At 42.4% G+C, this 27,954-nt stretch overlaps 1 pseudogene; it reads left to right on the top strand.

The window, feature by feature from the left end:
* Positions 1-34: 34 nt before the first annotated feature.
* Positions 35-27,954, top strand: LOC141332763 (scavenger receptor cysteine-rich type 1 protein M130-like; annotated as a pseudogene).

Raw genomic sequence — 27,954 nt, 5'->3', positions numbered from 1 at the left:
AGTTGGAGATTCTCACTGCTCTGGAAGGTTAGAGATGCTTCATAATCAGACGTGGATGTCAGTGTGTGATGCTGCCTTTGACCAGCAGGATGCAGAGGTTGTGTGTAGAGAGCTGGACTGTGGGGCTCCTGTACAGGTGCTGGGAGCAGCTGCTTTTGGCAAAGGAGACAATCAGATGTGGACACAAGAGATTCAGTGCAGAGGAAATGAGTCTCAGATTCACTTCTGTCCAACATCAACATCACATAAAAATTGTTTAAGTGACAAAAATGTTGAACTGGTGTGTGCAGGTTAGAGCAGATTTATTCTTTGACTCTGTGTATGATTTTGTTTCTCTCTTTGTGTCATTCTTCTCTCAACTCTCAGTTTCTCTGTGTATAAGTATTTAATTTTGTGTTCAATTTTTGTTAATGTTTTGTTTAAATTTTGTGTTCTGTGTTCAATATATAGACCGTGTGAATGTAAGACTGGTAAATAGTACCAATCGCTGTGCTGGTAGAGTGGAGGTTCATCATGATGGTCAGTGGGGAACAGTGTGTGATCTTGGCTGGGATATGGCTGAAGCTGCAGTGGTGTGTAGAGAGCTGGACTGTGGAGAACCTGTAGATGCTGTAGGCAATACTCATTTTGGACCAGGATCAGGACCAGTTTGGATGAAAATGGCATTTTGTACTGGATCAGAGTCTACACTGAAGAACTGTGGATCAGCAGATTCAGTTGATTATCACTGTAATCATAATAAAGTTGGTGGTGTCATCTGCTCAGGTAGGTTGCTCCAAAATTCAGTGTCTTGCTAAATGTTGTTTCTTGGCATAAATACTTTCCAGCAAATCAGATACAAGCTTGCAGTTTTGGCAAGTGTTTTCTTTGTGTGTGTGTCCTTGTGTGTGTGCATGTACTTTCAAAAAAGTCATAAATGGACTTGGGGTGTCTTCTAAGTCAAAGGGCCAGATTTACTAACAGCTTGCATCAGTGCAAACCATCTTTTGGGGTTAAATGTCTAAAAAGTCTCAGTGTCATAATTTTTTTTTCTCTCACTTCATCAGCTGTCAGGCTAGTTGCAGGTTCTCGTTGCTCTGGGAGGTTAGAGATACTTAATAATGATCAGACATGGATGTCAGTGTGTGAAGCTGCCTTTGACCTGCAGGATGCAGAGGTTGTGTGTAGAGAGCTGGCCTGTGGGGCTCCTGTACAGGTGCTGGGAGCAGCTGCTTTTGGCAAAGGAGACGCTCAGATGTGGACACAAGAGATTCAGTGCAGAGGAAATGAATCTCAGATTCACTACTGTCCAGTGTCTTTACAGAAGCACAACTGCTCTCATGATGATCAGCAAGGCCTTCTGTGTGCTGGTAAGAGTTGGATAATTATGAGAGTAATCATTAGTTTAACTTAGATTGTATGAGACCCAGTGTAAAAACACTTGATGGTTCCCTGCCACCCCAACATCTTATGAGAATAAACTAAAACACATAAAATACAACACTGGTATATTGTGTTAGTCTCTGCCAAGTTGGTCATCTCAGGTCATCTTTTCAAAAACTGTGTCAAACTGAATGGAATTCTGGGCCCATTGCACTGATTTGGCTGATTTTGATTATTGAAAACATACTAAATAAGCAAAGCACATACATACAGAGGTCAGACTTAAAAGGAATGAGTCTTGGTTTCAAGGAGGTAGGTAAATTTAGTTCAAATGAAATTATTATATTATATATCCCACTGCTTCACTGCTGGGGTTTCATCACTGGTGTCAAGACCAAAAATGGACCTCAAAAGTTTTCTATATGCTCTGTGTTTTGTATTTCAAGTCTTTTAAATTATAAAACAGGTTTGTTTGAAGAACAAGTTGTAGTGCATGGAGCCCATCAGACATGAAATAACTAGTTACATTCCTTAAATGACTTCTCCCCCATGATTAACACCTATGTGCTATGAGCCAGACCTCTGATCACTATCCAACTCATCCCCCCACCATCAAGATAAGAATCTTACAGAAATGCAGATACACTTTCCTTATTCAGACATACAGTCTCACATACAGTTATATAGAAATGTACATCAATGTGTTACCTTTTCTTATATTGTTGTTTCTGTTATGTATGTCGGCCTCAAACATTAATCCGCAATAGGTGAATTATTGTGCATGCTAAGACTCTCACATTTAGAATCACTCAGTCAAACGAGAAGATACATAGATCCTGTTTGGTGTCTATGAGCAGCATTTATTATTCCCTAAATGTTAATGTTTGTGGCATCTTAATAACTCCTTGCTTTATATGTATTATTGAACTTTTGAAAGTTTTGTGGCCAAACAACCAATCAGCTTCCACATGCGAAACAACATTTTGAGAGACAAAGACTTTCAATCTTCCCTCCAAAACTCAGATCAACCGGATTGGACAAGGTCCAACTGTGGGCGTGAACGACCTACAGGTTTATAAACCTTCCCTCATCTCTCTCGCTTGCTCTGGCCTTCGGGACACAAAGACACGTCACCCGCACCTCCCCCCAGATCCATGGGGGGGGGGGGTCTCACCTAGCGGAGGAGATGATGAGGCCTGCAATACTCTCAAGGAACTGGAAAGGACTTTCTGAACTGAACATAAACGGAAACAATGCACAACAACAACAAGCTTGCAAGTATCCGTCCTTTCTACAAATGTAGATAGCTGCGTTTAAGGCGTTTTATAAAAGAAACGATTTCAGGATGTTCAGAACCGTTTCATTCCTGTCCCTTTGCAAACTCACTTTCTGTCTCTCTCTCTCTCTCTTACTCTCTCTCTCTCTCTCTCTCTCTCTCTCTCTCTCTTACTCTCTCTCTCTCACGCGTTTTCTGTCTATTTGTGTTTTATGTACGTTTGTCTATGTGCGATCGTTTGTAAGTAGAATGGTTTAATAAACAACCATATATTCACATATAATGATTCTCTGTGCTGAATGCTTACATTACAAAGTCACTTAAACTGTTTCGATCTCATATTGCTACCTTAAGCCCTATTCTGTTCAATTGTTTTAACTCCGTTCTGGTTAGTAAAAACGCGTTGCCGTGACGACGGGCCAACGTCAGAGTAATGGGTATCGCTGAATAATTTGCTGGACAAAGAAACCAGTCGATATCGTTATTACTGTTACTGATCAGAAACTGGAAATTGCGTATATTTAATGACGATTATTATACACGATTTCCTGTGAGTTAAACTACTTTACCTGACTGAAATGTATGTTTTAAATAACTCATTTCATCCTATTCATTGGTCGTAAGACCTGGTGGAGTTTGCAGTGTATATGTGATGAGAGGAACAGTCTCATACATATACACACATATATTGATCATCTTAAATTCTTTGAGCTAACCAAAATTCTCTACAAAGTCAAATTTGTAGTGATTACTCTCATTACTGGTAGTGACACCACTTTCATTCCTTCACACTGTTTTGTTTCTTTTATATCTCTCTGAATCCCTCTCTCTTAGATGCAGTAAATGTGAGGCTAGTTGGTGGTAACAGTCGCTGTGCTGGTAGAGTGGAGGTTTTCCATAGAGGTCAGTGGGGAACAGTATGTGATGATGACTGGGATATGACTGACGCTGGAGTGGTGTGTAGAGAGCTGTACTGTGGAGAACCTATAGATCCTCTTTGTAATGCTCATTTTGGACAAGGATCAGGACCAATCTGGATGAGTGTTGTACTATGTACAGGAACTGAGTCTACACTGAAGAACTGTGGGTCAGTAGGGTGGAATAAACCTTTCTGTACTCATAAAAATGATGCTAGTCTCATCTGCTCAGGTTAATATAATACTAAACCTTCAAAGCATGTCACACTTTTGATTGATGTGGTTATCTGCATGTCTGGTTTAAACAAAACTGTGTTGTTAATTAATCACCATTTAAGTATTAGACAATTAAGTAAATAATTAACCTAAAAAATTACAATTCAATATCATTACTAAAGTTGTCATACAATGGTTGCCACATCAAGACCAAGCGTTACTTTTATGCAATATTTACAGGTCATAAACAATCCAGACTTGCTGCTGGGTCTCATCTTTGCTCTGGGAGATTAGAGGTTCTTCATGATCAGTCATGGATGTCAGTGTGTGATGATGCCTTTGACCAGCAGGATTCAGAGGTTGTGTGTAGAGAGCTGGACTGTGGGGCTCCTGTACAGGTGCTGGGAGCAGCTGCTTTTGACAAAGGAGACAAGATGTGGACACAAGAGATTCAGTGCAGAGGAGATGAATCTCATATTTCATACTGTTCAATCTCATCATCAAACAAACACAACTGCACTAGTGACAATAATGTGGGCCTGATATGTTCTGGTAAAATATCAATAATGAGCATCTCTCCAATTGTTTGTTTAACTCTATCATGTCTTAGATATAAAATATAAAGTTAATGCATTATTACTGAACTGTGTCTTTTTTTTAGGTTACACTGGGTTCAAACTGGTAAACGGTTCAGACTCTTGTTCTGGAAGAGTGGAGCTTCAGTACTTCAGTAAATGGGGCACATTATGTGATGCATGCTGGGATATGAGAGCTGCCAGTGTCCTCTGTAGACAGCTGAATTGTGGGATTGCTGTGTCTGTTGTGGGATCAGACTGGTTTGGAGAAGGAAGTGGTGAAAGCTGGGCTGATGAGTTTGATTGTGACAGGAATGAAACAAAACTCTCAGAATGTTCCATCTCTTCATGGAGTCGAGCTGAATGTTCTCATAGACGAGATGTTGGAGTCATCTGCTCTGGTAAACTTATTTAATTAAGAGAGTCATGAATATTAATATTAATAATAATCTTGCCTATTAATGTTAATGTCAGTATGGATAAACTACAATACTTTGTTCTACCAGTTTAGTAATATGTCAGATTTTCTCCTTAGATTCCTCTCTGGGTCTTCATGATGGTCTGGTGTGGTTGTCTGGGGAGAGACAGTGTAAGGGAGAGGTGGAAGTTTTCATTCATCAGGTCTGGAGGAGAGTTCTGCTGGACTCCTGGAGTCTCACTGAATCCTCTGTGGTCTGCAGACAGCTGGGCTGTGGCTCTGTGCTGAACTTCTACGGCTCCTCTTCATCCAGTCCTGAACACAGTCATGAGTGTGTGACGGGCTTCCAGTGCTCTGGGAGTGAAGCTCATCTGGGGAACTGCAGCTCTCCACAAACTCTCAACTGCAGCTCCACACAACAGCTGTCCATCACCTGCCTTAGTGAGAAGAACAACATCTGGCCAGATATTTTTTAGTTGTTAGTGATGAATAATGTGTTTTTCTTTCTCTGAATATCAGGTCGTGGGTCCATCCGGCTGGTGGGTTCTAGGGAAGACTGTGCAGGGAGGCTGGAGGTTTTTCACAGCGGCTCATGGGGGACAGTGTGTGATGACTCCTGGGATATTAAAGATGCCCATGTGGTGTGCAGACAGCTGCAGTGTGGAGTGGCCCTCAGTAACCAGCAGGTACCAGCCTGGTTTGGTCCTGGTTCTGGACCCATATGGCTGGATGAGGTGGAGTGTGAGGGGAATGAGACGTCTCTGTGGAGCTGCTCTTCTCCAGGCTGGGGAAAACATGACTGTAATCACAAGGAGGATGTAGCAGTAGTGTGCTCAGGTAAAGACTATACTGCTGTAGTTTCTCATTTATTTTCAAAATTAATGTTATGTTTATAGAAATTTCAGCAACGCATTCACATGTTCATGATTCCTAATAATATTTAATTACATTTTAGGATTTTAAGATAATAAATATATATATATATATATATATATATATCTTTTCTTTTTTTTTTCAGAGTTTAAAGACATTAGGTTAACTGAGGGCTGTGAAGGGAATGTGGAGGTTTTCTACAATGGATCCTGGGGAAATATGTGCTGGAACCAGATGGACAGAGACACAGTGAGTCTGATCTGTCAAGAGCTGAACTGTGGAAGATCTGGTGTTTTGTCTGCTTCTACACCAAGAGTGGGAACTGCCCATAACTGGCTGGATGATGTGATTTGTCGACGACATGACTCAAATCTGTGACTCAAGCAGTGTCCCTCTTTACCCTGGGGACAGAATGACTGTAATGAAGATGAAGTGGCCAAAATCACCTGCTCTGGTAAGACTGATGCATTTTACATGACTGAAATTACAAGAGTAAGGCTTTACCATAATGCCTTGTGTATATGTATGAAAAATATGCATATAATATTGAATAAACTAATTACAGAACAGAAGAGTTTTGAGTCTCCTCGAAGCTATCTGACATGCTCCTCATCTCCCCACCAGAAACAGTGTTCAGGTAAGTTTATTTGAGAAAAAAAGAACTTCATAAGCCTAAATAAGGTATGTACATACAGTGGGGCAAATAAGTATTTGATACACTGCCGATTTGTCAAGTTTTCCCACTTACAAAGAATGGAGAGATCTATCATTTTCATTGTAGGTACACCTCAACTGTGAGAGACAGAATGTAAAAAAAAAAAAAAAAAATCCAGAAAATCACATTGTATGATATCTATAAAATGAATTTCCATTTTATTGCAAATAATTACTTGATCAACTACCAACTAGCAAGAATTCTGGCTCTCACAGGCCTGTTAGTTTGTCTTTAAGAAGCCCTCCTATCTTCCACTCAATATTACCTGTATTAATTGCACCTGATTAAACTCGTTACCTGTACAAAATACACCTGTACACAGACTTAATCAATCAGACTTCAACCTCTCCTCTATGGGCAAGACCAAAGAGTTGTCTAAGGACTCTAGGGACAAAATTGTAGGCCTGCACAAGGCTGGGATGGGCTACAGAAGGATGAGTACAATCCCAAGAACACCATCCCAACCGTGAAGCATGGAGGTGGAAACATCATGCTTTGGGGGTGCTTTTCTGTAAAGGGGACAGGACGAATGAACCATATTAGGGGGAGGATGGATGGGGCCATGTATCGTGAGATTTTGTGCAACAACCTCCTTCCCTCAGTAAGAGCATTGAAGATGGGTCATGGCTGGGTCTTCCAGCATGACAATGACCCCAAACACACAGCCAGGGCAACTAAGGAGTGGCTCTGTAAGAAGCATTTCAAGGTCCTGGAGTGGCCTAGCCGGAGAAGACCTGTATGGAGGAGTGCACCAAAATCCCTTCCACTGTTTGTGCAAACCTGGTCAAAAACTACAGGAGATATCTGACCTCTGTAATTGTAAACAAAGGTTTCTGTACCAAATATTAAGTTCTATTTTTCTATTGTATCAAATACTTATCTAATGCAATGAAATGGAAATGTATTATTTTATTAAATGTATGTGATTTTCTGGACTTTTATTTTAGATTCTGTCTCTCACAGTTGAGAGGTACCCATTCTTTGTAAGTCGGAAAACTGTTGTGGTTGTGTTCTGAGGGCACCAGGAGGATTTCATGTATGCATACTGTTTACACATGTTCACAGATACTTCGTTGGCAGTTAAAGGGATGGTTCGGAGTAGAATTGACTTCATTGCTATGCACTCCGAAGCCCATGTAAATACCCCATCCAAAGTTTTGTTTACCTTAGTCAAACATTTATGGAGATATTAGAGTTTTTCGAATTGCTTGTTACAGGAGTGAATGGTACATGTGATGTATCTCGTAAATTGCACCACTAAACGTGCAAGTAATCTTACCAAACTTGTACAGTAGTGTAAATAAGTTATGTACTCGCAAAACGCTGCATCGGAACATTTGTAAGTCCACCATGAGTGTTTTAAAAACACGTTTTAGCCGATCCCTACTAGTCTCAAAAACTACAAATGGCGACATGTCGACATCACGTCCCTGGTTTGAAAAAAGCACGTAAAAGTCCTCCTACAAGTTGACATACACACAGATGTAGTAGGAGGACTTTTACGTGCTTTTTTCAAACCAGGGAAGTGACGTCGACTTGTAGTTTCTGAGACTAGTAGTTCTCGGGTAAAACGTGTTTTTAAAACACTCATGGTGGACTTACAAATGTTCTGATGCAGCGTTTTGTGAGTACATAACCTATTTACACTACTGTACAAGTTTGGTAAGATTACTTGCACGTTTAGTGGTGAAATTTACGAGATACATCACATGTACCATTCACTCCTGTAACAAGCAATTCGAAAAACTCTAATATCTCCATAAATGTTCGACTAAGGTAAAAAAAACTTCTGATGGGGTATTTAGATGGGCTTCGGAGCGCATAGCAATGAAGTCAGTTCTACTCCGAACCATCCCTTTAATGTGTTGTTTTGTCTGTGTGTGTTTTAGATCGGTCGCCTCCATCTTGAATTTAGTCACGATAAGTCGAGTGTCGAGCACCAAGGAATTTATCAGGTTATCAACTTATCAGGTTGTAGTTTCCTTCGTGCTCGACACTCGATTTATCGTGACTAAATTCAAGATGGCGGCGACCGGTCTGTTTCTGGTGGAAAATGTCTGCATAAATCTACTTGTAAAATAAACTACCGGTGCTTTTTCTGAGTTCTCAATGTCTCGTTTTAAATGTCAGGGCCCTTAGAAGTCTACCAATGAAGTGTGGAGCTACTTTGTGCCTCGTAAATGGCGTAAAATAGTGATTTATTTACATGGCTTCTCCGATGCCCGATTCACTCTCATTGATAACCTGTTGTGAGCATCGGCTAACTGACCCCAGATTTCGGACTGCAGGACACAAACCGAGATGAGATATGCAAGGTACGTTCACACTCGTTATCATGATTCAATACACTTTAGGTCAATGTCACACCGGAGTTCCCTTCCGGGAACTCGAGCCGCGTCAGGAACGCTATGGGGAACGCCATTGGCGGGCCGCACTCTGAACTATGTCTAACAACCAATGAAATGACGGGAGTGACGTCACAGGCGCGGTGACGTCATCGACCGGGAAGTATAAAACGCGTGCGTTTGAAGCCGGCGGCAGCTTTTGTCATTCAGCGAGAGCGCTCTGTGTCTGTGTCTGTCTCGGTCATACTGCTGTTTTTTCGTGCCAGTTTGCACGGCTTTTATTTGAGTAGTATGACCTTTAAAATGCAACCATGGGGGAAAGAAGTGTTACGAAACTAGGCGGTACAAGCAGCCACATAGATAGTGTGTTCCTTCCTGCCAATGCTTCATTGTTGGTGGGGATACACACAGTCTATGTGTGGTCTGCTTGAGTGTAGAGCACGCACAGTCAGCCCTCGAAAAGGCTGACTGTCCACAGTGTGAGCGTAAAAATCTCCACTGCGGGTGCTCCACAGAAGGCTCTCTTCGAGGAGGGAGCCTTCGCCAGCGTTTCTCGCGGGTCTGGCCCCGCTTCCGCCGAGGCGGAGCGGTTGCTTCACTCGCTGGGATCGCGGCTCGATCTATTAGAGGGACTGGAGACGGGTGTTTTAATAATACCCTATCTCCTCTCCTATCTGGTGGATCAGTAAACCTTTTTTCTGGATAGGAAGCCCGCAATGCGGTTACTTCCCTCCAGGAAAGGTTTCCAACGCTTTCCATATCTTCCTCCGAGGAGGTTGATGTGAAGTGCGTTGTCAAAAGTATTCAACCGCCCCCCCCTGATCGCCTCAGTATATGAGCTGGTGGTTGTGCTGACTGTGCATTAGCTAAATAAGCAAACATGAGCCGCAGAAAAGCAAACGTTTTGCTTCCTGCGGACTAAGTCAGCACTTCCAAACGGAGCTTTCTGTCCTTCCCGATCTACATTGAAGTTTTAGATCTAGGAAAAACTAGAAAGTAAAGATGACGCCGCGGGTTGAACAGACGCTATCAGCCTCTGTTCCCCGGTCTAGGCATCATTTTTGAAGGCTCCATCTTTGCTCTTCAGGCCGCTTAATAAAATTAAAAATCAGGTTTGATGAGCAAATGAACACGTGTTGGGGTTCCTGACGGGAAAGATTTAAACCCCAGCCGTGTACCAGCTCTCCACATCAGAGGCGCAGAAACAGAGCGTTGCCGCCCGCGTTCCTCCGGCTGTGCCTAGAGGACCCGGAAAGCAATGCTCTAAGTCGGGGGCTTCCAAGAAAAAGAAGAGGTTCAACCCGAGGGTCGTCCTCCAATCTAGGAAGTCCTCGGCTAAACGGCTCAGGGCCGTTGAGGGCAGCCCCTCGCGAGGGGGTTTGCACCGTACCTCCGGGTGCGGGTTTCAGACCCCTTCGTGGCCCTCAGGAGATGAGTCAGCTAACCCTGCCAGTGTTACAGGGCGTGGCGATCTCCCGCGAACATCCTCTAGCTGTCCCGCCCGGAAACGTAGCGGCCCTGGAGAGTTCGCAGCCCCCGCGGGGGACTTCCGAGGAGCTAGTTCAGGAGCTTCCTGCCAGCTTGCTGTTACAGGTCTCCGAGTTAGTTCCTCGAGTAAATCCAGACACCAGTCTCGAGAGGCTGGTACCCTAAGTAAACTCTCTGGCAGCGTGGAAACTACTGCCAAATGTTTCAAGTGGGTCCTGCGTACTGTAGAGAAAGGTTACACTATTCAGTTCGGCGCTAAGCCGACACCTTTCAGCGGGGTAAACCCCGAGCAGGGTCTGGAACAGGAAGTCAGTACAGGAAGTTTCTCAGGCTCGCTTTCGGGGGCAAAGCTCACCAATACAGAGTACTTCCTTTCGGCCTAGCTCTCACCCGAACTTTCACGAAGTGTGTGGATGCTGCTCTGGCTCCTCCGTGATTCCAGGACATCCGCATACTCGACTGGTCGATTCTGGCCAGCTCAGAATAATTAGCGGCTCAACATCGAGGTGTTGTTCTCGCTCTCATGAAAGAATTGGGGTTGAGACTCAACACCAAGAAGGGTGTGATTTCTAAAAACCACTTATCTAGGTGTAGTCTAGGATTCGACCACGATGCAGGCACGAATGTCACCTGTTCGGTTCGAGTAGATCCTTACTGCAGTAAATGCGGTCAAGCTAGGCCCGTCACCCACTGTCTACAGTCCCAAGTACTGTTAGGTCTTATGGCAGCCGCTTCCAACGTTATTCCTTTTGGACTGCTGCTTATGAGACCACTTCAGTGGTGGCTCAAACCAGGCGGTTCTCCCCGAGGGGAAACCCGTTTCGCAAGATCAAGGTCACGCGGCCCTGCCTACGTGCCTTGGCCATGTGGAAGAAACCCTGGTTTCTCTCTCAGGGTCCGGTTCTGGGAGCTCCTCGTCGCCGCGTCATGCTAGCGACGGACGCATCCCTCACCGGATGGGGAGGCGGTCATGAGTGGCCGCTCAACCCAAGGCCTGTGGAGCAATCCCATCTCTCCTGGCACACAAATCGCCTAGAGATGCTAGCCGTGTTCCACGCCCTGAAGTGTTTCCTTCCAGAAGGTATCCGCTCACGCCCCTTATATAAGCTGGCGTACCGGATTCTCCTTTGGTCTTAAGGAAAGACTTCTCTCCCTGAGAGAGCAGTCCAGTATCTCTGGACGTGGGAGCAGACGTCCTGCCAGGCAGGGGCTGAGGCCCGGGGAATGGATGCTTCACCCAGAGGTGGTGAAGCAGATCTGGAGAACATTTGGCCAGGCACAGGTGGACCTGTTTGCGACTCAAGAGACATCGCACTGTCCCCTCTGGTACTCTCTAGTTCCTCCAGCTCCACTGGGGCTGGATGCCATGGCACAGACGTGGCCGAGGCTGCGTCTGTACGCCTTTCCCCTGATCGCTCTGCTCCCGGGAGTTCTGGAACGGGTCCGTCGGTTTCAAGTGCGGCTGCTACTAGTAGCCCCGTACTGGCCGGCACGAGTATGGTTCTCGGACCTGGTATCTCTCCTAGACGGCTCTCCGTGGGAGACTCCCGTCAGGAGGGACCTCCTGTCTCAGGCTGGGGGCGCAATATGCCACCCCCACCCAGAGAAGTGGAGGTTATGGGTGTGGCCCCTGAGGGGGCACAACTCATAGGAGCGGGTCTCTCAACCGAGGTTGCTGAGACCCTTCTCCAACCCAGAGCTCCCTCTACGAGGAAACTGTATGGCCTTAAGTGGAACTTATTAGCGAGATGGTGCCGCGAGCACCACCTGGACCCAGTCAACTGCCCGGTCGGTACAGTTCTGGAGTTCCTACAGTCTCGCCTTTCCGCAGGGCTAGCTCACTCCACCCTGAGGGTTACGTGGCGGCTATAAGCGCCTACCACGCCCCTCTAGGTGGCCTCTCAGTGGGCAAGTGCCCCCTGGTCACACGTTTCCTCCACGGTCGGGAGATCGAGGCTTCATCAGGAAGTAATGAAGCATGGAGACTCAGAAGTTGGGACCTCTGGCGACTCGATAGATATCGCAAGGTTCTCTCTGGTTCTCCTTAGTGCCTCCAGGTCCGCCCGGACTGGACGCCATAGCACAGACGTGGCTGAGGCTGCGTCTGTACACATTCTCCCGATCACTGTGCACCCTGGAGTTCTGGAAAGAGCATGCCGGCATCGTCACGGCTAGTCCAACCATGCCTTGGACCTTCCCTCTCAAGCTGGGGGCGCGGCCTGCTACCCCCACATGGAGAGGTGAAAAGTTATGAGTATGGCCCCTGGGGGGGCGCAACTCATAGACTCGGGTCTCTCAACTGAGGTTGTTGAGACCCTGCTCCTATCCAGAGCTCCCTTCACGAGGAAACCTTAAGTGGAACCTGTTTGCTTCATGGTGTCACGAACACCATCTAGACCAAGTTACTGCCCGTTGGTACAGTACTGAGTCCTCGCAAACCCACAAAACCAGCTCACTCCATCCTGAGGGTGTTCGTGGCGGCTTATTGGCCTACCACGCCCCTCGTGGTGGCTCGTCGGTATGGTTTCCTCGGTGGTGCACTCAGGTTGAGACCCTGAGGGGTCTCAAGCCTCTATTACCTCCATTCTTGGAGTGCGACCAATGGGAAGTATATTTGTCCAGTATGCGCACTGGGCACATACGGCCACAAAGAAAGCATGTGGCACGTTCAGAGCTATCAGTAGATGGATCACAGATGCCATTCCTACTACTTCCAAGTCCTCTGGTCTCCCAGCTCCATGGGGAGCCAAGACTTACTCCTTTTGAGGCTGCCGGCCTCCAAAAGCTCTGACAGCAGGTGTCCCCCTCCAGGACATCTGCAATGCTGCGGGTTGGTCCTCGCCCCTGACAATTGGTCCTCGCCCCTGACATTCGTCAGGTACTATGAGCTTGACCTCAGAGCCGCTCCAGGCTCGGCTGTACTCTCGGCCTAGTGCGCTAGGCCTAGAGGGTTAGCCACCTCCCTAGCCAGGAGGAGACTTCTCAAGGCGCATTCTTTCTGCGGAAAGAAGAGAAGTCGTTTTCGCCACGACGCTCCTCGTGTGCCCGAGGGCCGAGGAGTGTCCCTGCATCCTCGCGAGCCTGAGGGCCGAGGAGCAGACCTAAAAGCCTCTTGTCCGTGTAATGCTAGACAAAGGCTCATACTCTCGCGTCCCGGTATGCTTACCAGGCCGAGCTTCCGGTCCCTCTTGTTCTGGTTACCCCCAGACAAAGGACTAAGACTCCTCGTGAGCCCGAGGGCCGAGGAGTACCTCTCGCACTGGCTGGCGAACCAGGCAGAGGTCACGGTTCTCGTGTGCCTGAGGGCCGAGAACTGCACAGCCCTCTTGTCCGCGGAATGCTAGACAATGGCTTAATTCTCCTCGTGTTCTGACGCAGGATGCTATCAGACCGAGTGTACTCCGGTCCCTCTGGTTTCTGGCTTTCCCCAGACCAAGGACTAAGACTCCTCGTCTGCCTTCACAGAAGGCCGAGGAGTGCCTCATGCACTGGCTGGCTACCAGGCGGAGGCACCTACTGTCTTCCCCGTGAGCCCGAGGGCCGGGGATTGCAGTGCCCTCTTGTCCGCGTAATGCTAGACAATGGCTTATTCCCTCGCGTCCTGGCGGAGCTCCAGGCCGAGCCTTGGATCCCTCTTGTTCTGGCTGAACCCCCAGACAAAGGATCACCCTCTCCTCGTGTGCCCGAGGGCCGAGGAGCCTTGAGGTCAAGCTCACCGTCCTCGTGGGTCTGCGGACCGAGGACTTCCCACACCATCTGTCCGCCGAGTGCTAGACAGTGGTCATTCGGTCCCTCTTGTTCTGGCTAACTCCCAGACAAAGGACTAAGACTCTGCGTGTGCCTGAGGGCCGTGGAGTACCTCTCGTTCTGGCTGGCGACCAGACAGAGGAAGACCTCCATTCCTCGTGTGCCTGCGGGCCGAGGAGCACTCTTGGGGTCGAGTGCACTGTCCTCGTGGGTCTGCGGACCGAGGACTACCTAACACCATCTGTCCGCCGAGTGCTAGACAGTGGTCGTTGCAGTCCCTCTTGTTCTGGCCACTCCCAGACAAAGGACTAAGACTCCTCGTGTGCCCGAGGGCCGAGGAGCACCTCTCGCTCTGGTTGGAGACCAGACAGAGGTAGAACCCCATTCCCCGTGTGCCTGCGGGCCGGGGAGCACTCTTGAGGTCGAGTGCATTGTCCTCCTGGACCAAGGACTACCTACACCATCTGTCCGCCGAGTGCTAGACAGTGGTCATTCGGTCCCTCTTGTTCTGGCTAACCCCCAGACAAAGGACTAAGACTCTGCGTGTGCCTGAGGGCCGTGGAGTACCTCTCGTTCTGGCTGGCGACCAGACAGAGGAAGACTACCATTCCTCGTGTGCCCGAGGGCCGAGGACTACAGGGCCTTCTTGTCCGCGTAATGCTAGACAAGGGCTCTCTCTTTTTCCACCCTGGTTGAGCAGACACTCGCAGGGCTCGGAAATTATGGGGGCGTTGGTAGTCTCGTTCCCCATAGCGTTCCTGACGCGGCTCGAGTTCCCGGAAGGGAACGTCTCGGGTTACGTATGTAACCTTAGTTCCCTGAGGGAACAAGACGCCGCGTCTCGGACCATAATTCCCGCACCCTGCGGCGCTCGCTTCATTCCTAAAAGAGCTGCCGCCGGCTTCAAACGCACGCGTTTTATACTTCCCGGTCGATGACGTCACCGCGCCTGTGACGTCACTCCCGTCATTTCATTGGTTGTTAGACATAGTTCAGAGTGCGGCCCGCCAATGGCGTTCCCCATAGCGTTCCTGACGCGGCGTCTCGTTCCCTCAGGGAACTAAGGTTACATACGTAACCCGAGACGTTCTCCTTTAAAGAGACAGCATCCTATAAATACCTGCTGTTACGCCAGGCCAGCAGAGGGAGCCTTGCCCCTCACTGACTGTTGCTGCTCCCTCTGCTGCTTCACTGATTACTTCCTGTTTGTCATCCATTTAAGCAAGCTCATGAAACACACACCGCAAAGTATTGTTTTGCTCCTAGCTAACCTTACTAAGCGTTTCCCTGTCTTCCCAGTTTAATAGTTTATTCTCGTATTGTTTCCTAAGTCGTAATCTAGTTTTAGTTTAGCCTTGTTTTGTTTGTTTGTTTTCTTTGTCACTTTGCACTGCCCTTCTGGATTTCGACCCATGCCTGTTTTACGGAATACTCTTTGGATTTTCTTCGTTTGTTGCTGTTTGCTGTCTCTGATCCCGCCTGTTTTAACCAAGTTTGGATCCACCTCTCACCGCCTCTGTTACACCTGCAGTGAGAAGCAGTTATTTTACAATTAATTATTAAATTTCTGCACCTGAATACTAGGGCTATTGATTTTATTTGTAACTTTGTGTTATATTTATCTACACTTGTCATTTGTGTAATTGTTCTTGTTTTGTTACTGACTTTATTATTTCAGCTGGTAGGTTATGCTGTGGATTATAAGTTTTTTTTTTTTAGTATTTTTTTTTTTTTGCTGATCCGAAAAATAATCCGATCCGTGACTCAAAATCCGTGATATGCTCCGAACCATGAGTTTTGTGATCCGTTGCACCACTAATATATTGGTTGTCTGTATGTGGCACATTCACTGTACTGTGTAATGCACAGAGCTCACAAGCTCATGGGATCTTGTGTTTTCGGAGTGTGATACAGCATATGAACAATTGTTTAATTACAATATTATGCACAAATTTTGCAATAATATTTATAATACAGATGTGTGTGTGTTATGTGTTAATGCTAACATGTGAATGTCATGAATGTACGCATGTATGCATTAATAGACTAATTTTGGATCTTTGCGACTATTTATCAGTGTTTTTATCTGCTCTCTGCAGGTGTTTGGCTTTGATGCTGTAAATAAACTGGAGAGTTTCCTGCCTCCTGTTAAGTCTCCTGTGTGTATGTGTGTTTCTGCATCACCTTAGTAAGGCGTCTTGATGTATGGGGAGGAGGAGTTCATCAGTACTGACAGTTTTGATATATATGGAGAAAATGATAAATCCCTCCTCTGATTTGTCAGTGAAGTTGTTTGATGATTTCCTCTGTCGTGTCTAATAAGGTAATAGCGAGTGTGATTGGAGGGCATTGGGCCTCTTTCTCCCTTATTAGGGGGGGCTGAGAGGATGCCTGTACTTGTGTATCATCAGTGCGGAGAAGCTTTGGGTGTTGAGTTAATCATGCTAAGGGAGATGAAGCGATACCTGACACTTGTTTTACTGTCTACAGTTGTAATACTCATCACAGCAGGTAAGTACGTAAGTAAAAAAAAAAAGAAAAAAAGAAAGAAAGATGTTAGAAGCAGTGTTGCTTTTAGAAATATTGTTTTTGTAAATGGCTTGCTTCAAAAAGTTTGACTGTAATGTGGTGGTTCAGATGACAGTATCATCATATATAAAATCACAATATGCCTCTCTGTTTATCTCTCTCTCTTTGTATGTTCTGTGTGTTCAATATACAGATAGTGTGAATGTGAGGTTGGTTGGTGGTCACAGTCGCTGTGCTGGTAGAGTGGAAGTTCTTCATAGAGGTCAGTGGGGAACAGTGTGTGAAGAAGACTGGGATTTGGCTGATGCCACAGTGGTGTGTAGAGAGCTGGACTGTGGAGAACCTATAGATGCTCTTACTAAGGCACACTTTGGACCAGGTTTAGGACTAGTCTGGATAGGTCACATCAATTGTGTCGGTTCAGAGTCTACCATGAAGCACTGTCCATCAGGAGGATGGGGTAAATCTTTCTGTGATCATACAAAAGATGCTGGGGTCATCTGCTCAGGTAAACTGCCCCAAACATTGTTATTACTAAAAAATATGTTCATCTTTATTTAAAAATGTGTTTCATTTAATAATTTCATCAATTTTTTTCAAATTAAATTTCGGATATGAAAAATGTGTGTAGTAAGAAGTGACATTTATTGAGTAACATTTAATTTAGTAACTTCCGAGAAAAAAGTTTTTCAATAGTTGGTTACTCTTACTCCAGTTAATATGTAATCACAAATCTGATGTTCCATTTATTGGTTTATTGGTGGTTTTATAAGAAAACAAACAAGCCAAAAAATGTATAAATATGTTTATTTACTGATTCTTCCATTTATTTTACTGTATTAGTTGGAATGAGGTCACAAATCTGTCTGACAATCACACTGTGCTGCCCACATTTTCAGTGCACTGCAAAAATGCTTTTCTTACTTAGATTTTTTTTGTCTTGTTTCAGGCCAAAATATCTAAAAATTCTTAAATCAAGAAGCATTTTCTAGACGAGTAAAAATTATTGTCCTGTTTTCAGAAAAAAAATAGTCAAAATTAAGGCTGTTTTTGCTTAAAACAGGCAAAATAATCTGCCAATGGGGTAAGATAAAAAATCTTTTCTTACCCCATTGGCAGATTATTTTGCTTGTTCTAAGCAAAAGATCACTTAATTTTGGCTTGTTTTTTTTCTGAAAAAAAGAAAATAATTTTTACTCGTTTAGAAAATCCATCTTGATTTAAGAATGTTTAGATATTTTGGCTGGAAGCAAGACAAAAAATCTAAGTAAGAAAAGCATTTTTTGCAGTGTGGCATTTGTTCTAAAAGAAAATTTTCTTTGTTCTTGAAATATGATAATACCTATATGAGACAATTTGGTCACAAATTATTTTAAGTCCAATTCTCTCTATTAACAAACCATTAACTATGACTTTTGACTCAATAAACTTCTAATTTATTGCTTATTAATAGTTAGTAAGGTAGTTGTTAAGTACAGGTATTAGGTAGCATTAGGGCTGTTTTGTTAAGGACACTAACAAAAAAACCCATGTATGGCATTTAATTGTGCTCTTATGATTAGTAAAGACTGTTTTTAATATTGTTGTGTTGAATTGATGTAATAAAATATAATTGTTCAGGCTCTACAGGTTTTGAAACATTAGCTGCCCCACATTTTTTGAGATAGCAGTGTTCAGGTAAAATGGGCCAGCAGATCAGCAAAAATGTCAAACTGCTAAGTGAAATAGAGACATTTTTGCTAAAACAAATTTAATTAGATTTAATTTTATAATGTAAAAGTGTAACATTGGATTTAAATTACATTAGAACGTCAATTTCAATAAACTTAATCAATAAAGCATACATTTAATGAAAAACTGTAACAATTACAATTACAATGACAACTTTCGTCTGTCTTAAATTTGGATAAGGTTTGATTTTCTGCATTTTCGCATCTGTAACAAGCATTTTGATAGGAAAGGATGACGAATATGAAAAAAAAATGCATACAAAATTTTCCGACTCAGTGTGCAATGACACAAATGCAATAATACAATATATTATTAATATAAATAATTTTTAATAATTTAAGAACTAAACTCAGAAGGTGGCTCATTTTAACTGAAATTAATAGCTCATTTTATCTTTAAGCAATTAGGTAAATTGGGCCTGTAATTAAAAGTGCTTTTTTATATAAAAAAATTAGCGTTTTATCTCACAGAGGCCATCAAGACATGGGTTATGAATCATTATTATTAGGGGCCAAGCACAGAAGGTGCGGAGGCACCTATTGTTTTCGTTGTGTTTCTTCTTATTATTATTATTCCGCCGCAAGTCCATGGCAGCCCATAGAACCGCTTGCGGGAAAGTTGTATAATTTGGCACACTGATAGAGGGCAGTCTCAACATTAACCATAGCAAGTTTGGAGTCTCTAACTCAAACTCTCTAGCGCCACCACTTGTCCAAACTTTCACTTTCTTTTTTGCTGATAACTTTTGAACCATAAGCCACAAAATCAAAATTCCAATTTTCTCTGAATCCTTGGGTCATGTCGAGTCGAATGAACACAATTTTTTTTTTTTTTCTATAATTAATTGTTTGTAAAACCTACTTTTTCGAACTCATCCTAGACGGTTTGTCTGATTTTCACCAAAATTGGCTCAGATCATCTTCAGACCATGCCGGCAAAAAGTTATGGAATTTAAGTTGATTGGACAAACCGTTCTCGAATAACGCACTAATTAATTCTACGAAAAGCGTGCAAAAATGGAAGTGAGGCCATATCTCCGCAACGCTTTGGAGTATTGAGACCAAACTTGGTGTGTGTTATAACAAGCATGACCTGAGGCGACCTGCAGTGTTTCGTCACAGTGCCACCTAGTGGTCAGGAGATATGAAAATAGGCTATTTTTGCTTATAACTTCTTAGTGATTTGGCCAAAAATCTCGAAACTCATCCCGTTAGATTCGGAGGAGCATGCCGAGTCGTACCGTATCCAATTTCCCTTGTCAGCCATTTTGGGTGTCGGCCATTTTGAATTTAGCTTTAAAATGCTGTATCTTGAGAACGGATTAGCGTATCGTCTCGACAATAATTACAAAAATGTTCGGCACCATGCCCTGAATGTACATACAAATTTTGGGGCCAGGGACACCTTGTGGTCAAAAGTTATAACGAAATTTCGAAAAATGCTAATAACTCCTAAAAAAAATGGCTTATTGTAATAAAAGTGATCTCAAAATATTCCTTGGGTCAGGCCGAGAACATTGATACCAATTTTGCCAAAATTGGCCTAACTTCCTGTTCGCGATTTTGATTAATGTAGAAAACCTACTTTTTCGAACTCCTCCTAGACCGTTAGTCGGATTTTCACCAAATTTGACTCAGATCATCATCAGACCATGCTGACAAAAATTTATGGATTTCGTGTCGATATTCGGAACCGTTTTCGTTTAATGCATCAACGAATTTGCTGTAAAGATGTCAAAGCGCATTTGAAGCTGTATCTCTGCAAAGCTTTGAGATATTTGCACCAAATTTGGTATGTGGCATTACCATCTCACACTGATTACACCACATCAATTTGGTAGCAGCGCCACCTATTGGTCAATAGTAATGAAGCATTCATTAACCATTAGTTTTAAAATGATCAAAAATGCTAATAACTGTAGATAAAATTAGCCTATTGTAATGAAATTGGTCTCAAAATATTCCTTGGGTCATGCCGACAACATAGATACCAATTAGGCCACAGTTGGCCAAACTTCCTGTCCGCCATTTTGATCTATGTTGAAAACCTACTTTTTCGTACTAGTCTTAGACCGTTTGTCCGATTTTCACCAAAATAGAGTCAGATCATCTTCAGACTGTGCTGACAAAAAGTTATGGATTTCATGTTGATAGATGAAACCGTTTTCGTACAGTGCCTCTATAAATTGTAGGCTTGATGTGAAAATGACTCTGAGGCTTTATCTTTGGAAAACTTTGACATAATGACACCAAACATTGTGTGAACGTTTGTCACCTCACACTAAACACACCACATCGATCTGATAACAGCGCCACCTGTTGGTCAAACGTAATAAGCCATTAAATCATATCAGTAGGCGTTCTACATCATTATTCAGTCGTTTTGACTAAAATCATCTTAAAATTGCTTTCTTTTACTTATTGTTGCAGTTGGTTTGCTGTTCCTGCCATCATTAGCTCCTCATTTTGCCATTTGAATGCTTGGCCCAGAAATTGCTGCTTGCAGCTATATTTCATTATTGCATTTGCTTTCATTGATTTATCAACCTTATTATTGAGAAATAAGATTGGAAATGTCAGGCCACTCTCCTTGCTTTTTTCTGGAGCGGTCTCAAAATGAGGCTTTGCAACCTCAGACCAATAAAATCATCCCAAATATCAAGTACTGTTATGGTAACAGTTTGACATTCTTTGCAGTCATTGGCTGTTAAAAAGACACTCAAACCTTAAATGGTCAATTTTACCTGATGGCCCAATTTGCCTGATATCACCCTATAGGACAGACCACATTTTGGGTTAATTTTACCCAGCAAATTGGGTTGTTTATTTAACCCACCATATGGGTTGATTTACAGTATCTCACAAAAGTGAATACACCCTTCTCATTTCACCAACCATTTTAGTATATCTTCTCAAGGGACAATACTATAGAAATTAAACTTGGATATATTTTAGAGTAGTAAATGTGCAGCTTGTATAGCAGAATAGATTTACTGTCCTCTGAAAATAACTCAACATACAGCCATTATTGTCAAAATAGCTGCCAACAAAAGTGAGTACACCCTAAGTGAACTTCAAAAGGGTGCAAAGTGTCAATGTTTTGTGTTGGCACAATTGTTATGTGGCACTGCCTTAATCATCCTGGGCATGGAATTGACCAGAGCTGCACAGGTTGTTACTGGGATTCTCTTCCACTCCTCACAGAGCTGATGGACATTAGACACATGGTGCTTCTCCACTTTATGCTTGAGGAAGCCCCACAGGTGCTTAATAGGGTTCAGGCCTGGAGAAATACTTGGCCACCCCATCACCTTCACCTTCAGCTTCCTCAGCAAGCCAGTTGTCATCTTGGTGGTGTGTTTGGGGTCATTATCATGTTGGAAAACTGGCCTTTGTCCTAATTTGAGGGAAGGCATCAAGTTCTGCTTTAGAATGTGCAGTACAAAATGGAATCCATGTTTCCCTCAATGAACTGCAGCTCCCCAGTACCAGCAGCACTCATGCAGCCCCAGACCATGATGCTACCACCACCATTCTTGACTCTAGGCAAGACAAAATTTTCTTGGTATGCCTCACCAGGGCATCAACAACACATGCTGGACACCATCTGAGCCAAACTTGGTTTCAGGGTGTTACTGAAGCTCTTACAGTCTTGGCCATCTTTGTGGAGAGCAGGACTTCTAATTCTCAAGTCCTCAGAGAGTTCTTTGCCATGAGATGCCATGTGGAACATCCAGTGGTCAGTATGAGAGAATTGTACTTAAACACCACATTTTAACTGCTCTAATACAAGCAGACAAAACATAAACTTGATGAATAGGACATGTGGCTTTGCATGGTTAAAACAACATACTGCTGTTATTACTTAGGGTGTACTCACTATTTTGACAATAATGGATGAATGTTGAGTTATTTTCAGAGGACAGTAAATCTATACTGCTCTACAAGCTGCATATTGACTACTCTAAAATATATCCAAGTTTAATTTCTATAGTAATGTCCCTTGAGTAGATAGATTAAAATGGTTGATGAAATGTGAGGGGTGTACTCACTTTTGTGAGATACTGTAGTTAACCCATAACTATTAATACATTAAACATGTAGTTAAGGCTGCGTTATTCATGCATGAATCCTTATGACTCCGGTTGTAGTTAAGGGTAGTGCTTGATTGGTTCATTATTAGCTCATGTATTAACTTATAATGAGTTCAAGTTAAAGTAAGTCAGTTATTAATATGTGATTATACTGTTTTGTTTCTTATTTGTTGCCATATGCTGGGTGCTTACCAACTGAATAACCATGAGTACAGTTTATATATTAAGATATTCTTTTTTCTATTAAATAATTGTTTAATGTTTTTTTTTTTTTTTTTTGTTTTTTTTTGTTTTGTTTTTTGTAAAACATCACGAGAAACGCAAAACACCACAGTAAAACTGTAAAAATGTTTTGTCACATATACAGTGCCCATTGTAATGTTTGGGTCAAATAATATTTCCCCCTTTATTTTTTATCCCTCAGGGTTTTAATTTTCAACACTTTTTATTCACTTTTTATTCATATTATTCATATTATTCATATCTCTGTATATATTTGATAAACTTTTGTAAGCATAACAACAACCTGTCCAAGGACTGCGGGTGGAAATTAGCATTTTTGCTACAACCTGGCACATGACATCTTTTCTTATTTTAGACTAATGTTGTTTGTGCACTGTCCCTGATCCCTGTCCCTGAATTTTAAAGCTTTTGGTGTTTCTTTTCACTTCCAAATTCATTTTACATCAATTAATTTAATTTTCAATCTGCGGTTACATGAACAATGAAAATGACTGAGAAAAGAAAAGAAATGTCTTTGTCCCAAAATGTTTTGTGGGCACTATGTGTGATAAAATTGTGTTTCCTATTCCTTGTTTTGCTTTAAATAAATTAATATAATATTAATATTAAATAAATTAAATTAATAATGGCATTTAAAAATTCCAATGATATTAATTGGTTTCAATATGTTGATCTCTTTAAATTATGCATGTAATGGTTGATAAAAAAAATATTTTTATATATAATTTTATTAACAAAATAACAACATATTATCTGTTTTGTTAGAAGTCCGGCTGGTTGGAGGTTCTCGCTGCTCTGGGAGGTTAGAGATACTTCATGATCAGACGTGGATGTCAGTGTGTGACGCTGCCTTTGACCAGCAGGATGCAGAGGTTGTGTGTAGAGAGCTGGACTGTGGGGCTCCTGTACAGGTGCTGGGAGCAGCTGCTTTTGACAAAGGAGACACTCAGATGTGGACACAAGAGATTCAGTGCAGAGGAAATGAATCTCAGATTCATAAATGTCCAACATCATCATTCACATTTACAAGCAAATACAACTGTTCTCACAAAAACAATGTTAGACTGCTGTGTACTGGTATGGTTTGACAATTTCAACAAGAAAATTTGATTTAATTTTGATGAATTTATTCTAAGATTTTTTTTTTCTCCTACATGCACAGACAGAAAAAATGTGAAGTTAGTCGGTGGCAACAGTCACTGTGCCGGTGAAGTGAAGGTTTTTCATAGAGGTCAGTGGGGAACAGTGTGTGATTTTGGCTGGGATTTGGCTGATGCTGCAGTGGTGTGTAGAGAACTGGACTGTGGAGAACCTATAGATATTCTGAGTGGTGCTCAAGTTGAACCCGAATCAGGACCAATATGGATAAATAATGCAATGTGTACTGGATCTGAGTCCACTCTGAAAAAGTGTGGATTAGCCACTTTTTTTTTAAATGGTGTGTGTCATGGTAAGAGTGCTGGAGTCATCTGCTCAGGTAACCTCAAATTGAAAAGAAAAAAAAAAAAGCAAGGAATGTTTTGTTGTGAAAGATTCATTCATACTCAGATTTTTTTTTTTAACAATAAGATGTCAGGTTGGTTGGAGGTTCTCGCTGCTCTGGGAGATTAGAGATACTTCATAATCAGACATGGATGTCAGTGTGTGATGCTGCCTTTGACCAGCAGGATGCAGAGGTTGTGTGTAGAGAGCTGGACTGTGGGGCTCCTGTACAGGTGCTGGGAACAACTGCTTTTAGCAAAGGAGATGCTCAGGTGTGGACACAAGAGATTCAGTGCAGAGGAAATGAGTCTCAGATTCACTTCTGTCCAAAATTACCATCACATGAAAATAACTGTTCTCCTGACAACCGTGTTGAACTGGTGTGTGCAGGTTAGAGCAGATTTGTTTTAGTTCACTAAAATGTCTCTCTTTATGTTACTCTTTATATGATTTTTTCTCTCTCTTCATGTGATTCTTCTCTCACCTGTCTTTTTCTTTGTTTATAAGTATTTCTTCTTTTGTCTTCTGTATTTAATATATAGACAGTGGGAATGTGAGACTAGTAAATGATCACAGTCGCTGTGCTGGTAGAGTGGAGGTTCATCACAGAGGTCAGTGGGGAACAGTGTGTGATGAAGGTTGGGATATGCCTGATGCTACAGTGGTGTGTAGAGAGCTGGACTGTGGAGAACCTGTAGATGCTCTGAGTGATTCTCATTTTGGACCAGGAACAGGACCAATCTGGATAAAAATTGCATTTTGTACTGGATCAGAATCTACACTGAAGAACTGCGGTACAATACAGTCACGTAATTATGACTGTAATCAAGATAGAGGTGCTGGTGTCATCTGCTCAGGTAAGTTGCTCCAAAATGAAAATATTACCTATGAAATCCTAGCCAGCAGAACAAATCAGTTTTGAACAAATCAAGTGAGTCATCCAAGAGTCACTTGCTTTTTTTCTGAAAATAAAAAACAGCCATTTGAAAAATTGGTTGGTTGAATGAATGACTCACATTTGCCGCCACCTACTGGTGCTTTTAGTTTTATATTTTGAATATTGTTTCTTTCTTTTTTTAAATCATATTTCAGTTTCAATAATGATCCCTAATAATAACTTTAATTAATCAGATTATGATGTGCAAATTTTATTTGTAAATGCTATTATCAAAGTTGGTTACACTTTATTTTGATGGTCCCATTTAAATATTCTGCTGACTATAAGTAGCGCTGCGCCTACATGTATACTAACTTTCATTAGAGTGTTAGTAGAGTATTAGTAACTGGAAGGGTTAGAATTGGTTGATATATACTTTGCAAAGTTACTTATAGTCAATAGAATGCCTGCTGGGGGCCCGTCAAAATAAGGTTTAGCAGATATTAGGCAGACCGTTTACTAATACTCTAACGAGAGTTAGTTGACACACACAGTAGGTGCAGTGTTACTTATAATCAACTGATTGTTCTAAGGGGACCATCAAAATTAAGTGTTACCCCAAAGACATTATAACTTTTGCTATTTTAGAATGTTGGAATTGTTAATGCTAAGTCTATGATAACAATGTTATGTTTTTTTTTTCTTCAGGAGTCAGGCTGGTTGGAGGTTCTCGCTGCTCTGGGAGGTTAGAGATACTTCATGATCAGACGTGGATGTCAGTGTGTGACGCTGCCTTTGACCAGCAGGATGCAGAGGTTGTGTGTAGAGAGCTGGACTGTGGGGCTCCTGTACAGGTGCTGGGAACAACTGCTTTTGGCAAAGGAGATGCTCAGATTTGGACACAAGAGATTCAGTGCAGAGGAAATGAATCTCAGATTAACTTCTGTCCAGTATCTTCACAGAAGCACGACTGCTCTAACAATGATTGCCTAGGGCTTATATGTGCTGGTAAGAGTTAGATAAGTATGAGAGCAATCAGTAGTTTAACTTGGAGACATTTTTGCTGAATTTCTATCTGAGTTGGTGCTGGTTACAGATGGAGTCTTAATTGTTGGTGATTTTAATATCCATGTTAATAATGAAAAAGATGATTTAGCCTTCAGTGTTACATCTCCTAACAACTGGTAATTTTCCACACATGGTAAGAAACAGAAAAACACATTCTACTATGTCATACTTCTAAGGCTCAAATCTTTCTTTTAGGGCCCTGATACCTTTCTGGGTCATAGACACTCTCGTTACCTCCCTAACTTAGTTCCTACCTGCACAGACCTCTTGTCACATCTTATACTTTGGGCCCCTCAAGCCCATCTCTCATGTCGTCTTCACAGCAGGTTTAGATAAAGCAGACACTTACACAATGTTTCATAAGCATGTAAGATAAGTAAATGAATTATGTTCCTCCTTAGGCTGTTGTATCTCGCTATTAGTGCTAATATTCTGTCAGCATTGACTAGAAAATTTTGTAGACATTAGTGAGTGCATTTGCATGGTACAAATTGTACTTATCTAAGTTCGCAGCAGTGAATGAAGAGGTATCATATCGATCACAAGGTGCAGTATAGAGTTCCCTTTAAGGATCAGTACTAGGGCCATTACTTTTCACGCTTTACATGTTACCCTTGGGAGATATCATCAGTGAACCTGGGGTTAACTTTCACTGTTATACTTATGATACTCAGCTCTTCTCAATCTGTGATTGCACAGATACTAATATGTAATTTAATATGTAAAAGCCCCAGTGTAGCTATCCCAGCTGCGCTGCTGGGTTTTATCACTGCGGTCAAGCTCTAAAAAGACCCCCAAAAGTTTTCCTTATGCTTTGTGCTTTGTATTTCAGGTCTCATAAATGCTAAAATAGGTTTGTTTGAGGAATTGGACCAAATTTAACTGATTACACCACTGGCAATAATAACTTTTGAAATTCCTTGAATTCCTTGTTTTGTTTATTTTGTCTCTCCCTTTCTCTGTATTCCCCTCTCTCTTAGATGCAATGAATGTGAGGCTGGTTGGTGGTAAAAGTCGCTGTGCTGGTAGAGTGGAGGTTCATCATAGAGGTCAGTGGGGAAGAGTGTGTGATGATTTCTGGGATTTGGCTGATGCTGCAGTGGTGTGTAGAGAGCTGGACTGTGGCGAACCTGTAGATTCTGTGAGTGATTCTTATTTTGGACAAGGATCAGGACCAACCTGGATGAGTGCCTTGTTTTGTAAAGGAACAGAGTCAACACTGAAGAACTGTACATCAACAGGGTGGAATAAAGCTTTCTGTACTTATAATCATGATGCTGGTGTCATTTGCTCAGGTGAATAACAGTAAACCTTTAAAGCATGCCACACTTTCTAAACCTTTTATCTTGATTCATGATATGTAAAAAAAAAAAAAAAAAAAAAAAAAAGATTGATTGATGTGGTTATCTGCATGTCTGATTTAAGCAAAACTATCTTGTTACCACTTAAGTACTGGACAATGTGGAGAAAATTACAATTGAAAAGGATATTTACCAGAAAATGCCTGCTGCTCTTTTCCAAATTGTGAAAGAAACTGGTAACCTCAACTATGAAGCTAAAAGCAGGATTTTTAATTAATAACAGCTTAAGAGGTCATCTAATGAGAATTTTCCTTAGTCTTTTGAAATAAAGGTTGATGCACTGACAGAGCTAAATGTTACTGGCCTGCCGTGGGAAAGAGCATCCTTTTGTTGACAGTAATAACAATAATAATCATACAGACATAAGGATAAATGAGGGCGAAGAGATACTTACAATTTTCATTTTGTAGATTCCCCCCCCCCAAAAAAAAACACTATGGTGACACTTCCAGATACTATGTTAAGAAAAACAAATCAGCTCAACTAATGCTCAAAAAGAAGTGTCTTTTTGTTGTTGTTGTTGTTGTTGTTGTTGTTGTTGTTGTTGTTTTTAACGAGGCTCTACGTTTATGCAATATAAACAGGTCATAAACAATCCAGACTTTCTGCTGGGCCTAATCTTTGCTCTGGGAGATTAG

This window comes from Garra rufa, chromosome 4, assembly GCF_049309525.1.
Source record: "Garra rufa chromosome 4, GarRuf1.0, whole genome shotgun sequence".
In the NCBI taxonomy this organism is placed as follows: domain Eukaryota; kingdom Metazoa; phylum Chordata; class Actinopteri; order Cypriniformes; family Cyprinidae; genus Garra; species Garra rufa.
Note: the sequence above shows the minus strand (reverse complement) of the source record. Positions and strands in the feature narration are given on the sequence as shown.